The 17,268-nt window shown below is 45.7% G+C and overlaps 1 protein-coding gene across 1 annotated transcript in view; it reads left to right on the top strand.

Annotated features, from left to right (window-relative positions):
- The window catches only part of LOC142694207 (uncharacterized), a 308,282-nt gene that overhangs the window by 116,603 nt on the left and 174,411 nt on the right, over positions 1-17,268 (top strand). The gene's annotated exons all lie outside the window — the stretch shown is intronic.

The following is a 17,268-nucleotide window of genomic DNA, read 5'->3' as shown; positions in this document are numbered from 1 at the left end:
CTATAAAAAATATATATTTATTTTTAACTCATCAGGATTTTAACAGAAGTTAACAGCCAATAAGTGTTGATTTATTTTTATTTTTTTAATGAAATTAGCCTGGATCTGCCAATTTCACAGATCTTTTCTCCACAGAACGAAATGACTCTAACCTCTACAACATGCGCAAGACCAAAGAGCTTTCTAAGGATGTCAGGGAGAAGATCATAGACCTCCACAAGGCTGGAATGGGCTACAAAACTATAAGTAAGACGCTGGGTGAGAAGGAGACAACTGTTGGTGCAATAGTAAGAAAATGGAAGACACACAAAATGACTGTCAATCGACATCGATCTGGGGCTCCATGCAAAATCTCACCTCGTGGGGTATCCTTGATCCTGACGAAGGTGAGAGCTCAGCCGAAAACTACACAGGGCGAACTTGTTAATGATCTCAAGGCAGCTGGGACCACAGTCACCAAGAAAACCATTAGTAACACATTACGCCGTAATGGATTAAAATCCTGCAGTGCCCGCAAGGTCCCCCTGCTCAAGAAGGCACATGTATAGGCCCGTCTGAAGTTTGCAAATGAACATCTGGATGATTCTGAGAGTGATTGGGAGAAGGTGCTGTGGTCAGATGAGACTAAAATTGAGCTCTTTGGCATTAATTCAACTCGCCGTGTTTGGAGGAAGAGAAATGCTGCCTATGACCCAAAGAACACCGTCCCCACTGTCAAGCATGGAGGTGGAAATATTATGTTTTGGGGGTGTTTCTCTGCTAAGGGCACAGGACTACTTCACTGCATCAATGGGAGAATGGATGGAGCCATGTACCGTCAAATCCTGAGTGACAACCTCCTTCCCTCCACCAGGACATTAAAAATGGCTCGTGGCTGGGTCTTCCAGCACGACAATGACCCGAAACATACAGCCAAGGCAACAAAGGATTGGCTCAAAAAGAAGCACATTAAGGTCATGGAGTGGCCTAGCCAGTCTCCAGACCTTAATCCCATCGAAAACTTATGGAGGGAGCTGAAGATCCGAGTTGCCAAGCGACAGCCTCGAAATCTTAATGATTTACAGATGATCTGCAAAGAGGAGTGGGCCAAAATTCCATCTAACATGTGTGCAAACCTCATCATCCACTACAAAAAAACGTCTGACTGCTGTGCTTGCCAACAAGGGTTTTGCCACCAAGTATTAAGTCTTGTTTGCCAAAGGGATCAAATACTTATTTCTCTGTGCACAATGCAAATAAATATATATAATTTTGACAATGTGATTTTCTTTTTTTTTTTTTTTATATGTATTTTCTATCTCTCACTGGTAAAATTAACCTAGCCTAAAAATTCTAGACTGTTCATGTCTTTGACAGTGGGCAAACTTACAAAATCAGCAAGGTATCAAATACTTATTTCCTTCACTGTATATGTGTGTATATGTATATACACATATATATATAATATGTATGTGTATGTATAATACATATAATGTATCATGAGCCAGGGCTGTAACATCAACAGCCCTCGTCATGAATACGGTTATAAACACAGCAGGACAATTAGCATTGCCCTGCTTTGTTTGGAAACCATGGAGACAGGAGATAGTTATCCCCTGTCTCCATTTCAAATCTCCCGCGCGCATGGACAGTCTCGCGCGTGCGCTCATGAGTCGGCTGGTGATACATTATAACCATGCCGACCCATGCTAGCCGGGGGGCAAGCGCCACTCGTCCCCCGCTGCGAGCGTACCGGCAGGGTCAAATAGCCCTGCGTCGGTACGCTCAGGAGCTGAAGTCGACCTCACCGCTCTGCCAACGAGCAGCAGCTGGGACCTGCCTGCCACCCACACCACCACGAACCGGCTCACCTCTCCTGTCCTGTCTCCTCCAATGACGGCTCCTGTCTCTTGCTACGGCTCCTGCTTCCACCAACGAGTCACGCTAAGTATCAAGTATAGCAACAGCTACACTTAACCCTCTCTCTCCCTGAATCCTCCTGTTGTAATCCTTGCTCTCCTTGGGTCCCTGTGTTAACCCTTATTGTCCCTGAGTTAACCCTTTGCTCTCCCTGAGTACTGTCTCTACTCTCCCTGAGTACTGTCCCTAAGTTAACCCTTGCTTCCCTGAGTAACCCTTGGTGTCCCTGAAGTTCCCTGAGTTAACCCCTTGCTCTCCCTGAGTACTGTCCCTACTCTCCCCGAGTACTGTCCCTAAGTTAACCCTTGCTTTCCTGAGTAACCCTTGGTGCCCCTGCTGTCCCTGAAGTCCCTGAGTTAACCCCTTGCTGAACCCTGTTTACCCTTGCTGCCCTAAGTACCCTGCAATGACCCTTGACCTGTACATCCCCAGGTACACAGAAACCCATTCCCCTTGTTCCTCCTTATTCCGTATGAACCCTTAGTGTATAGGGAAAGTTATATTGGGAGGGAGTGGGAAAGAGATAGTGAGCGTGTGAGAATTACAAGTAATTTATGTGTATTGTGTTGTAACGTAACTGTATTCATATGTATGTTTAGGTAAGTGGGTGGCGGTATAATTAGGGTTGTGATACCGTGTTTATACTGTACTGTGATTAGTTACTGTATTTTATATCAGTGATTACTCTGTTAATAAATATTATCTTTATTTACTATACGGTCTTATTCCCAGGAGTAGCAGCAAAAGCAATTAGATTGTTGTTAGTATAAGGAAAAGGTAGGGGAACTAGGCATAACCCTAGTGACCCTGATTTATAAAGGCAGTAGTAATAGTGGGTGTCACTAACCAGTGAATCCTGCTATTACCCCACCCCCTTTAACAAGTAGTAATATATATATAAAAAATAAATTATATATATATATATATATATATATATATATATAAAATTTATTATCTTTGTAAATGTATTGACCTGCAGAGTAAAGATAACATATTTTTCCCAGTTTCCAACTACAACTCGCCCCACAAAAGTAAACCCCTTATACGGGTATATCGGTGGTAAAATAAAAAAGTTATGGCCGGGTGGGGAGTAAAAAACCAAAATGAAAAATGGCTGCGGCAGAAAGGGGATAAGATATAACGAAGGTATAACAGGCACTACATGGGACCTTTAACCCCTTAATTACCAGGTCTAAAAAGGCCTTAATGACCAACTATTTAATTTTTTTCATTTTTGCATCTCATTGATGTAGGTTTGTAAGGCCTTGTTTTATGCAGGAGTTTTTTTTAAAAAAAATTGCGGGGTTGAAAAAATGACTGTACAAGTTACATCATTTATTTTTGCTTCTAAAATATAGGAAAAAGCGATTTTCAGTATTTTGCTTATTTTTTATCCCGTTCACGTTTCGAAGGTTATTATGGTCGTGTACATACCCAATATGTGTAGGTTTTTTATTTATATGTAATTTAACTGGTTCCCGACCGCTGGCTGTATTTTTGCGGTCAGGGTCCTTAAAACCCGAGCCATAGACTTTTTACTGCTCGGGTTTTAACTTGCTGCCCGCGCGATCGGGCAGCTGAATGTCGGGTCTCCGGCTGTCAGTGACTGCCGGGGACCCTGAGGAGAGGATAGAAGCAGCTTTCGCTGCTTCTGTCTTCTCCGAAGTCTTTTTACACAGCGCTCAATGAACGCTGTGTATAGGAATAGAGACAGCAGCAGCATAGGAAATGTTATCCCCCCTTTTATGTAATGTCACTTTCTATTAAAAATAAATAGGTATTTTTTTTCAACCCACTAAGTCCATCAGGTTCAACCTTTTTAAGCTTACAAATTCCAGATGATCCAGAGGCTAAAAACAATCTCCAAGGTCCACGGTAGCTGACCGTCATCATTCCCCGCTTACCGGCAGCAGTGATCGCGGGACTCTGAATTCTTGCTGGCATCTCCTTCCCCTAAGACGCTGGCACACACTGCTCTCTCCTCCGGCCAATGCCCATAGAGTGTGCACTCTCGTCCCCGGTCTTAAAGGGCCAGCACGCGCACCAGACGTTTCACCCCAAACCAATCCCAGCACACCCGGGACTTTAAAAGGAACTCTGCCCACTTCCTCATTGCCTGAGAAATGTTGTGTCTAACCCTGGGTAGGTCTGCAAAGGTTCCCAAGCGTTATCTTGTATCCTATATCCAGTGTCTATGATACGTGCCAAGCCCAGTGTCTGTGCCAAGTCCAGTGTCCATGTCCAGTGTCCTTATCAAGTCCTATGTCTGCAACGACTTCAGTATCCGTGTCTGGTGTCCCAAACAAGTCCTGTTGTCCAGCATAAGCCAGTTTCTGATCATCCAGCACAAGCCAGCTTCAAAGAGTCCAGCACAAGCCAGCTTCAAAGAGTCCGGCGCAAGCCTGCTTCCAATTATCCATCACAAGCCATCTACCCAGGTACTCTTGTCCTAAGAGACTATTATTGACTGTCGTTTGACCAGCTGCTACTCCGATAAGGCGGAGTAACCCAGTGGTTCCACATACCCTAGTCGTGACAATCTGAACAGGGCAAGAACCCAATTCTCTATAAAGTGAAAAATATACTCCTCATGTTGTAGAGATCATAAGAGCAGCGCAGATCAGTCATTGGTTATATAAGAGGATGTTCAAACATGGAGAAACTGTTACAGAAATTTCTGTGATTGTACAACTAATCTGAATGATAATAAAAATGTATGCACCTGCTGCAGAAGAACAACATTCAGATATATGGAAACTTCTACTACAAATCTGTCAACATTTCCTAGTTCAGCACTGCAGCAAAGCAAGGAACAGGTGATCGGAGATCAGGAATCACATATCTGTAAATACTGTAAAAAAAATATCTATATCTTCTTACCTTGTGATGTGTATGGCCGGTAGTTCCCCATCATGACCTCCTCGTATAGATCCTTGTGTCCTTCTAGATACTCCCACTCATCCATGGAGAAACAGACAGTGACATCCTGACAACTTATAGGAACCTGACACACACAATGATACAGTCATCACCCAGACACCTCCAGTGCTGTTACTGTAGAATTTCCCAGCAGTCACCTCTCCAGTCAGCAGCTCAGTCATCTTGTAGATCAGTTCTAAGATCTTCTCATGTATCCGGGAGTGAGGGGGAGGCTCTGTGATGGGGCTCTGACTACTGCTCCATCCTCCTGACCCATGGATGATGGGAGTCGTACAGTCACCCGATGTCTTCACTATTGTGTACTCCTGTGTATGGAGAGAGACACTTAGAGAACTGAACACCATATTCCCCCCTCAGTAGAAATGGGGAGATTGTGACACCGCTGTATAGAGCTCTAGTAACCCCACAATTGTAAGGGTATGTGCACACACAAAATAAAAAAAAAATCTAAAACTACGAAGCTCTTTTCAATGGAAAATAGCTCCTGATTTTCAGCAACTTGCGACTTTCGCACCCTTTTGGAGCTGTTTTTCAATAGAGTCAATGAAAAACGGCTCCAAAAACGGCTCAGGAAGTGACATGCACTCTTTCGCGGCCGTGTTTTTAGAACAGGCGTTCTGCTACCGATTTTTCGGCCGTTACTTGCCCGAAAATTGGCTGAAAATAAGCCGTGTGAACGTACCCTAATACTGGAGACCTCACCTACAAAAAGACATTGAGAAAATAGAACGAGGCCAAAGCAAAAAAATGGAAATAATATGGGGGGGTCTAGATGGACCATGTGCTCTCCTCCTGCCGTCATCTTCTATGTTTCTATATAGATGTCATCCTGATCCTCCTGGTTCCTTGTCATTCTCATTGCTCTACAACATTATTATTGGCTGCATTGGTGACATGACACATAACTGACCATATTGGTGGCTGATCTTCAGCTTCTTGACGTCACTTGGAAGGTCTGGACACGGTTATACAGGACACTGGATTCTTCCTATTATGTATTGTCCCTTCCCTATGTGGGACTTGTTCTATAATGTAGAAAAGTTTACCTCTCCGCTCAACAGGTAGATGATCTCCAAAGTGAAGTCTAATATTCTTCTGCTCATCTCATTCCTGTCCTTGTCCATCCTTGGTGGGTCATTCAGGAGAAGGAACGTTGTGGAGGAGAAGATGAGAAAACTGGAGGAGCTGGAGGATCTAGTACAGCAGACGTCTTTATGAAGAAAGGAGAAGATGGAAATTATACAGGGGACGACATCATGTGTGACATACAGAACCTCACTTATTGATCATTGAGAGAAACATCTTCTCAGAACCGTCACCACATGGAATAAAGGGGTATTCCCAACACGGAAATTTCTCCCCAGGATATGCCAGAAATGTCAGATAGATGCGGCTCCACCTCTGGCCGTGCTCGGCTGTTTCTGGAACTCCTGTACAAGTGAATGGAGAGAGTCGTGCACATGTGTGGTCACCTGTCCATTCATTCTCCGCCTGGATGTAGTCATCACCTCAACAGGTGGGTCGGGGGACCCCCGTTCTCCACATAGAGGTGGGACCCCCATATATCAGACATTTGCGACATATATCTCAGGTGAGAAGAGTAAAATGAAGACACTTGCAATATGCAGTCAGTGTTTGATATGAACTGTGAGGTTCTGCAGCAGCTGAGGTGACATTATATATAAAGAGAACATGCCGTGTGATCTCTTATCATCATGTTACAGCGCAGGTGGAGCGGAGTAGAGTGATACATTGTTTTGTGGGATAAGATTCAGTATAAACTTGTATTTTACTCATTTAACTCCTTCCTGCACAGGACATTTACCGCTCAGGAGTTGTTCACATAACATAGGGAAGACCGGATACCCTGCTGCAAATGCTGGACACCTTGCGTGTCGTGGGTTGTATTTGCTGCGTGTGAACAATCCCTTAAACCGCACGGTGAACGACATTAACAAGAAATGTATAAAAGTCATTGAATAAGTTGTATGTAGCGAATATTATGTCATTACAAAATACGACTCGTCCCACAAAACATCCGACCGCTACAAAGACCAGAAATAACAACTTACCAAGCGCAGTTCAGAGCGACCCAGCAGAGAAGCTGGTTTGTAGGGGGAGAGCCGGTGACATTATGAAGACCGCCCGCTCCAGGTAAGGTGTGTGTCTCTGTCTGTTTCTCTCTCATAGCCACCCCGCACACCTTCTGTAACTATGTGTGTCTGTGTAGCAGAGCTATGTGTGTCTCTGTAGCAGAGCTATGTGTGTCTGTGTAGCAGAGCTATGTGTGTCTGTGTAGCAGAGCTATGTGTGTCTGTGTAGCAGAGCTATGTGTGTCTGTGTAGCAGAGCTATGTGTGTCTGTGTAGCAGAGCTATGTGTGTCTGTGTAGCAGAGCTATGTGTGTCTGTGTCGCAGAGCTATGTGTGTCTGTGTCGCAGAGCTATGTGTGTCTGCGTCGCAGAGCTATGTGTGTCTGCGTCGCAGAGCTATGTGTGTCTGCGTAGCAGAGCTATGTGTGTCTGCGTAGCAGAGCTATGTGTGTCTGTGTTCGCGCTTTCCCGTTGATGTAAATGGGAAGCTTAATCAAGCGTTTGACGCTTTTTTTCGCATGTTTTTTTTACGCATTTTGTGTGCACATTTTTGCGCATAATTAGGACTCCCATTGACTATGGGAAAGTTTGGCACGTTTTACGTGCAAAGGAATTGACTCGACACTACTTTATTTACACAACATGTTTTTTTAAAACGCGTGTGTAGAAAAGCACTTTGTATGTACAAACAGTGCACTTTACCAATTATGTAAATAAAAAACGTAATCAAGTGTTTTTTTATGTGGTTTTTGGCACGTAAAATGCGCAAAAAATGTGTCAAATACACGCCGTGTGAACCTGTCAACTGAAAAGTCATTCACTTCACTTTCATCATTCTTAGGGTATGTGCGCACACAATATCAAAAATGTCTGAAAATATGAAGCTGTTTTCAAGGGAAAACTGCTCCTGATTTTCAGACATTTTTTTTAGCAACTCCACTTCGGAACAGAGTGCTGTATTTCTCATAGAAATCAATGGGCAGATGTTTGGAGGCATTCTGCTTCCGATTTTTACGGCCCAAAAATAAGCAGCCTGAACATACCCTTAGGCATCATTTACACGAGTGTAATATACGCGCGTGCTTTTCACGCGTGTCGTACACACATATATTACTCTATGGGGCAGTGCAGACAGTGCTTGAATTTTGCGCAGCGCGAGTCCTATATTCGTGCGTTTTTTGCGCATCACGCACCCATTGAAGTCAATGGGTGCGTGAAAAACACGCATGACACACGGAAGCTCCTGCGTTGCATGCACGTTTTTCACGCATCACTTGTTATGTCCATGAAAAAGAGTTTATAAAGGTCCAAACAAGCACAAACCAGGAAGTGCTTGCGTTTCCTATGCGAGTGGCCCAGACTGGAAACTACACCCAGAGAACTGCAGGCATGCCGGGTGGGCTGGATGTGGAGAGGCTCATCAGCCTGGTACAGGAGAAGGGAGAAATCTGGGACACCCGCGCGGAGTCGTATCACGATTGCACGGCCAAGGAGGACGCCTGGGAGCAGATAGCCCAGGCGCTATTTGGGTCCGACTGGGAGAGCACCAGGACCCGCGACCGCAGTAGGATGGGTGAGTACATGTGTTTAGAAACGATGCAATGTCATCCCTATTGAAGTAGTGTGTCCCTGTCTGTGTCTTTAGCTAAATGCCCAACTTATGTTTTGTGTTGCTGACGCATCACCGTGTAGCATGTAATTTGCTGGGTAGGGCCCCTCAGGTATTTTAGGGCCGAGTTGTTTGTGTGTTATCGCAATGTGTGACCATGTATTTGTTTTTCCTCCAACAGTCCTGGATATCAAAACCCGTTGGCGTAGCTGTAGGTACCAGTTCCACCGAGAGATGGGCGACAGAGGCAGAAGTGGGGATGGGGCTTCAAAAAAGCGCCCCTATATCTACACCAAGAACCTTATGTTCCTGAAGGACATCATGGAGATGCGCTCGTAAGTAAATGTGCTATTGCATGTGTAAAATGTTTGTTTGCACAGGTCATGTTCACCATCGTGTTGTTTTGGGCAATGATCTCTATTGTGTTCTCATAATGTTTTCAAATTACAGAACCACCGACAATTTGCTTGATACAGAGGAGGAGAGTGACCTGCCTGAGTCAGGGCTGCAACCTCCCGCCAGTCAAGTGCTGCTCCTTAGCCCGAGGCCAACACCCCTGGACCCCGCCCCAGTAGAGTCGGGCCCTGCCGTAGTCTCTCCGCCTGAGGACCACACCCCGCGACCAACAACAAGACGCCGACGCACTTAGCAGCCAGCCGCCGCGGCCCAGGTGGATACTCGGGTACTGGAGTACCTTCGACGAGTGGCGGACGAGGACGGGCATGACTTCTTTGCCCGGGGAATTGTTCCCCTGCTGCGGAGGGTCCCAGAGGATAGGATGGCACGCCTACACGCGGCCATCATAACCCTTATTGATTCCTCAACACCCCCCCACAATCCGCACCACTGCTTCACAGCGATCAAGCAGTGGCGCGGATTTGCCCTGGCTAGCACCACGTCTAATTTGCCAGCCCCATACCACCCACCCACCCACCCCTAGCGCACGGCCTCACCCTTATTTCAGACCCATGGCTCCCCCTTTCCCTGGGCCAAGTTACCAGGGCCATCATCAGCACCTCTATGCTGGAGAGGAACATCCTCAGCAGCTCCATGGCCAGCATAGTGGTGCTGAAATGGCCGCATACTCCTCCCCGGGCCACCACTACCAGCACTTGTGAAAGTGCCTGTGTGCTGTGCGGAGCAAGGCACATTAGTCAAGGGCTCTAAAGTGTGCCCACTTGCGGTTTACACCATGTTGCTGTGTATTTATTTTTGTTTTGTTGGGTTCCTTTGCACCCCGTGTTTGCTGTGCATTGTAAAAAGTAAAACCAGGTTGTTGACAGTTGCAATTGCGTGGTGTTTTTTTTTCACACCCCTCCACACAATGTTTGCTGCAAATGTTTTTTACTGTACACTCACACACTGCTGGCCTTGGCCCCAAATTCGTGCACACGTTCTATGAGGTATTAGTACATCTTTCAGGGTTTGCCATTGTTTGCAAGAGATGTGAAAGTTGGCGTGCTGTCATGTGACAATAGCTACACTAAGGACAGGCGCGATTTGAGTCGCCGAACTTTTGGCCAACCATCATTCATTCTCCTGAAAACAGTTTCAGGAATGGCAAATGGCCCGATCAAACCCCAACAGATGTAAGCTCGCAACCCACGTCAAGGGTCCTCATGTATTGCGAGTCCCTAACACTACACGGCCATAACCTAAAACACCAAACACTGGCCACTTGGGACCTGTGGACTGAAAACGTCCAAAAATATGCAACCCTTTAAATTACATCAAGCCCCCATGGTGCGTCTCCTGATGGGTTCTCAATATATGCCGCCAAACTATCCCACACTCGAAGTCCGTATGTGAGAGATCTCCCTAGAGGAATCGCCGGGACAGTGTCACTGGGGGCTGCATGTGTTAGTATATATTCGGCATCAAAGGTAGCATCATGAATGCGGCAGAAGTTATGCAGAACTACACACGCTTATATGACACGTGTTACATTCCACGTGGACAATTGCATTGTAGACAGAAACACCCGCCATCTGTTAGACATAATGCCAAAGGCACATTCCACACATCTTCGAGCTCGGCATAGGCGGAGATTGAACATGCGGCGACGCTCATCCAAGACCCTTCTTGCAAACTGCCGCATTACTTGCCTTGTCAGGGCAAACCCCTCATCCGCAACGATGACATATGGGATTGGTGGGCCGCTGGAGCCAGGGAGGATCGAAGGTTCCGGCACCGCCAGTCGATTATTCAAATGTCGTTTACCCATTCTTGAACGAAAGATCCGTGCATCTGCCGAGCTTCCATACGAGCCTATGTCAACAATTGTGAAACAATAATTTGTGTCCGCCAAGGCCAACAATACCATAGAAAAAAACTGTTTGTAGTTATAGTATCGCGAGCAATTAGGAAATTGAGTTGCTCGAAAAAATCCCTCCGAAATTCGTAGCCACTGTTCTGTTGTGGGCTGAGGCATGACCGTGGGCTTTAATCTCTGCCACAGCACGACACAGGTGGATGTGACAATGAAGGAAATTGTGGTCACTCCCAAAAGAAACTCAAAATGTAACGAATGGTAACTATTGCCTGTGGCCAGAAATCTAAACGCAAGAGAAAACAAAACCAATAAACAGCACATGTTAGGGCGGACTTGTAAAACAGACAGCGTCATTGAAGAAGTATAATTGCAAGTGCACACATACCTCAAGGTCACAAGCAGGCGTTCCTCTGGGGAAATGCAGCGTCTCATGTTGGTATTCTGGTAGGTGATTCCAGGGCGAATCTGCGCAAGCAGGAGATCAAATGTGGACACAGACATGCGGCAGAACGCTCTAAATTTTTCGGGGTGCCGACTTAAGTCCTCATAGAGAGTATGAAAATGCCCTTTGGAGGTTTGTTGGGCCACAAGTGGATGAACCCAAATGCGACTTCTTCCACGCGTCTGGTGCTGCAGCATGGGTCGCCGTTCGCCAAATCGACGCAAAATCATCCACGAAAAAAACAACATGCCAGCGACTGAGAAGGCATAACTGTGCCTTGCAAGTAAAAACACGTGTCAACTGTTGAAACACACACTGGGGTTTCTGCAGAGGCTGCAATGAAGGCGCAAAACCAGTCTTTTCAGCAAGCAAGGGTTGGCCCAGCCGGCCTATTTGTAGGCTGGCCTCGCATTAACTACCGCTGCATTTTTAACGCGCTTTTTAAACGCAGGTCGCGCGCGCGTTAAAAACGCAACAACGCTGCGTATATGCATGCAAAATGCAATGGCAACGCGCGCAATACGCAGCGTGTTTTACGCGCGCAAAACGCACACGCTCGTGTAAATCAGGCCTTAGGGTATGTGCACACAGTGTTTTCAGTCGTTTTTCGGGCCGCAAACGTCCCTGAAAAACAGTTGAAAAATCCGAAGCAGAACGCCTACAAACATCTGCCCATTGATTTCAATGGGAAATATGGCCTTCCGACGGGGCGTTTTTTTACACCCCATTTTCAAAAGACCCCTGCGAAAAAGAGGTGCATGTCACTTCTTGGTATGTTTTTGGAGCTGTTTTTCATTCACTCTATAGAAAAACAGCTCCAAAAACGGCCATAAAAATTGCAGCGAAAAATGTGTTTGATTAAAAAACAGTTGAAAATCGGGAGCGGTTTTCCCTTGAAAACAACTCCGTATTTTCAGACCGTTTTTTAGTAAGCGTGTGAACATACCCTTAGCCTTTTGGTGTGTCCTATAGCTTCTGCCAGCGGCCGTTTGTACATTCACTCCCAAAATGGCAGCCGGGCAATGCTTAGCAATTTGAAGACACCTTTTCCTGGCTTGTAGCCAAAAATAAGGAGTCTGTTTGGCATCATATACAGGGGGGGGCTGTGTGGCATATACAGTGAGGCTGTGTGGCATATACAGTGAGGCTGTGTTGCGGCATATACAGTGAGGCTGTGTGGCGGCATATACAGTGAGGCTGTGTGGCGGCATATTCAGTGAGGCTGTGTGGCGGCATATTCAGTGAGGCTGTGTGGTGGCATATACAGTGAGGCTGTGGCATATACAGGGGGTCTGTGTGGCATATACAGGGAGGTGTGTGGCATTTATAGGGGGGTTTGTGTGGCATCATATATAGTGAGGCTGTGTGGCATCATACAGTGAGGCTGTGTGGCATCATATACAGTGAGGCTGTGTGGCATCATATACAGGAGGTGTATGCAATCATACAGGGTGGTGGGTTGCATCATATACAGGGAGGTGTGTGGCATCATATACAGGGAGGTGTGTGGCATCATACAGGAAGGCTGTAAATAGTGTCTAGTTCAACATGTGACCTTCTTTCGGGTGTTTTCAGGGGGCTGGGACAAAAAAAGCCTGATCAATGAAATTAATCCGTTTTTTTAACGCCCATGAACAACTGATGCAAAATGGATGTCAAACGGCCATTAAAAATGGACAGACAGACTGGAAATGGATGAAAATTTAGAGACCCAAAACGGCCATGAAAAATTGACAGTTGATCAGTTTTTAATGGACATTTTTTTTCACTGTCGTGTGAATAAGGCCTACAGCTGCTACTACTTCAGAACACCATTGATGTTAGGTACTGAATATGGTATCAGCAGCTTCTGCAGTTATATCTGTATGACCCTCATGCTAACAAAACACTCTCTGTGCCGATCTACAAACAACTAGCCCTACGCGTTTTATTACTCTTAGATAACTCTGCCGTGAGTCGTCAGGGGCTTGAGGAGTTAATAGATTAGACCCTCTGGCATTCCAGAGGTTTCTGTAAACAATGTACAAGGTCTGCAATTATAGCATGGACATAAATGCCAGCCACTGTCAGCGGCAAAGTGCTCCACCTTTTAAAGACCGAGTACCCTCCCCCATAATGAGGTCACTGTCACCTTCAGCCAATGAATTGGAATTTCATCATAGTAAAGTCCCGCCCCGATTTTCAAGGGCTCGACTGTGCTGGCCAATCAATGGTCTGCATTGATACGGCCTCCCCTCATGACATGAGGGGGCGTGGTTGAAGCTCTGGAGTCAGCCATGTTGGTAATGGGCATGCCCCGTCTCTCCATACGTAGCCGCAACATCAGGCTGTACAGTCCGCTCCTACACGTCAGAGTGGAAAGGGCAGCATCGGGACTCGCTTTGCCTATAATAAGCCATGCCAGATCTGGCTAAATCTATCTGTCAGATACAAGTGACAGTTATTAGGGGCTTGGGTGATACAAGAACGTATGCCAGGCTATTAGCAATATATAAAAATGACATATTCCATTGCAGATATCGAGTTCTATAGGGTATATTGATCTATATGAGATTAGATGAAACTTGCATATGACACATAGTCATTAATTCCATACAGATGTAGTGTTCTCAACTGATAGATCCATCTATAACCTATCTATTTACTAACAGTATGGTGGCATTATTCAGACACTGTGTGGTGTTCCGGTATTATTTGATCCTTGCATGGTGGTATTATTTGGTAACTGTTTGACTGCATTATTCAATCATTATGTAGTGGTGATATTAGGTCATTATATAGTGATATTATTCATATGTGGTGGATATATGTGCTATTCCCTTGGGTTTGCGCCCCTGATCTTTTTAGACCCTAGCTGGGCCTCCGCCTAGATTTGAATAAATACACACTGGAATACCAAGTCACAGCATCCTTTTTTACGGTTTAATTTCTACAAAAACTACAATGACGGTGGCCCCCGTCTCCCCCTCATAAAGATATAAACTATAGGACAAGCTCCAAGCACAACGTCATTAGGTGAGCACAACCAAATCACCTCTGTTTTTTCTCCAAAAACTATTTGGGCGATGCACTGTGTGCCGTGTACTCCTTTTTCTTTCCTTAATATCTACTGGTAGAAGACATTTAAGATAGTCTACAGAGCCTACATCTCCCCTTTTAGGGCATGCCCACACGTGGCGGATTTCCTCCGCAACTGTCCACAACAATGCCGCACAGAATCTGCGTTGCAGATTCTGCGGCGGATCTGCCCAAAATGTGCAGTAAATTTATGCGGACTAGCTGCTGCGGTCTGCGGGAAAAGTGCTTCCCTTCTCTCTATCAGTGCAGGATAGAGAGAAGGGACAGCACTTTCCCTAGTGAAAGTAAACGAATTTCATACTTACCGGCCGTTGTCTTGGTGACGCGTCCCTCTTTCGGCATCCAGCCCGACCTCCCTGGATGACGCGGCAGTCCATGTGACCGCTGCAGCCTGTGATTGGCTGCAGCCGTCACTTAGACTGAAACGTCATCCTGGGAAGCCGGACTGGAGACAGAAGCAGGGAGTTCTCGGTAAGTATGAACTTCTATTTTTTGGACAGGTTGCTGTATATTGGGATCGGTAGTCACTGTCCAGGGTGCAGAAACAGTTACTGCCGATCGCTTAACTCTTTCAGCACCCTGGACAGTGACTATTTACTGACGTCTCCTAGCAACGCTCCCGTAATTACGGGAGCCCCATTGACTTCCTCAGTCTGGCTGTAGACCAAGAAATACATAGGTCCAGCCAGAATGAAGAAATGTCATGTCAAAAAAGCAAGACGCATCCGCAGCACATATAACATTTTCATGACAGCTGCGGACTTCATTGCGGAATTTAGAATCTCCATTGAAGTCAATGGAGAAATTCCGCCATGAGTCCGCAACCAGTCCGCCACTGCTCCGCAACAGCCCTAGCATGCTGCGGACACCAAATTCCGCTCCGCAGCCTATGCTCCGCAGCGGAATTTTACACATCGTCTAAACGAACACTGCTAAATAAAAGTGGAAGTCAATGGACAAACGGCTCCGCTGCGGATTAACGCTGCAGAGTGTCCGCTGCGGAATTCAAGAGGAATTCCGCCACGTGTGCCTTTGCCCTTAGTCTTTTACATCAGTACCATAGTGGAGGAATAAGTTGAGTTATGAAGCTGGAGAAAAGGATTTTCAGATAAAACCCTACTCCGGGTTTTCATTAATGTATGCCCCTCTATTAAAACGTGTAAGGTAGTGCTATCATTGTCTGAAACTGAAACACAGCACTGTTATTTGTCTGCTGTACTTTTCACTACTTGTCTCTTAGCATTTCAAACAGGATCCCACCAGAGATAGGAAGAGAAAGCAGTGGAAATAAAAGACATATAATGTATTACATCATATTCTACAGGCAGTGGCGGATCATCTTTAGGACGGCCGCCCGAGGCCCAAGGCTCCCAGGGGGCCCATAACCGCATGGGCCCCCTCATGCCCAGTGGCATAGCTAGCACCAGAGGGGGCCCCGCTGCCAGTGCCGCACCTGCCATGAGGAGAGGAGAGCTTCTGGCATCAGAAGGCAAGGTACAGTATTTCTAAGGGGGTGGCATAGCAGCCAAGAACTGCTGTCCGACTCCCAGCTATTAGTAGCCGTGGTCTGTGCTGCTATCTTAAAACTCCCTGTGCTACTTTAGAAGCTCCCCCTTCAGCCCCCCTTCCCTGCTCTTCACACCTCTCCTGCTGCTGCTGTTACCAGTTGGGACATGAGGGAGGGGAGATGGTCTGCGGCACTGTGTCAAGCCATCAAGCTGCTGAACGCCCTTCACAAATATCCTACATAAAAAGAAAGTGCATTTGTGTTTACAATGTGTACTTTCTATGTGTATAATGTGCATTTTCGTGTGTCTGTGATGTATACATGTGTATGTATGTATGTATGTATGTGTATATATAGTGTGTGTATGTATGTATGTATGTATGGTGTATATATAGTGTGTATATACAGTGCCCACCAAAAGTTCCGGAACACCCTCATAACTTTTGAATGGCTCGAGGTAGAGGGTTGAAATTTGATGGGATTTAATGGGGTCATAATATCTACCAGTGAATGCCAACACAAAACACCACCACCCCCTTGGGGGCGGAAGGGGTGGGCGGGGGCAGCAAAATCTTAAATGGCACGGGGGTCGAGTAGGGGCTCATTTGAAAGCTCTTTTCAATACGAAAACAATGCCGCAATCAATTTTGAGATAGGATTTTTCGCTGAGATATTTAACTTCAAAGTTATCTTCATTATCGGCTACCGCCGGTGTTAGCATTACCCAAAATGTACCACGCGGGTAAAATCCTAAATGTGTGTGTGTGTGTGTGTGTGTGTGTGAGCTTGGGAATGTCACATCAAGGTGGCTTTAAATTACGTATTATTACAATCGGCTTCGGCGATACAAAATGGACCTTGTCTATGATTGTAACATGATTTCAGGTGTACACATTTTGGTAGTCGCTTGTGAATTTCAGAGAGCGCTAATTCGGAAAGTAATTTCCATTTTTGTACATTTCTATTGTCATATCACAAAATGCATTTGACCGTAACGGAAAGGATCACTTTATTGATGATGAGAGGGTATGGCAAATAAAAAATGAGATCCTATCGAGAAGTAGCGGCTTTATTCAATGCCACTTATCCTATCTGTGATCCAATTTCATTGTCACCTGTTAAAAGAACTGTTCATCGTTTCGAAATAACCGGTTCAATTAAAGACGCACCAAGATCTGGAAGACCCAAATATGCTAGTAATGATGAAAAAGCTTTAGATGTTCTGCACATGATAATCCTCATACATCTGTCTCGAGTGGAGCACAACAAACGACTACCGAAATGTGTACACATGAAATCATGTTACAATCGTAGACAATGTCTATTTTGTATTGCCGAGGCCGATTGTAATAATACGTAATTTAAAGTCACCTTGATGTGACATTCCCAAGCTCACACACGCACATGCGCCCACACACATTTAAGATTT

The sequence above is a fragment of the Rhinoderma darwinii genome, chromosome 1 (genome assembly GCF_050947455.1).
Source record: "Rhinoderma darwinii isolate aRhiDar2 chromosome 1, aRhiDar2.hap1, whole genome shotgun sequence".
NCBI classification, from domain to species: Eukaryota; Metazoa; Chordata; class Amphibia; order Anura; family Rhinodermatidae; genus Rhinoderma; species Rhinoderma darwinii.
Note: the sequence above shows the minus strand (reverse complement) of the source record. Positions and strands in the feature narration are given on the sequence as shown.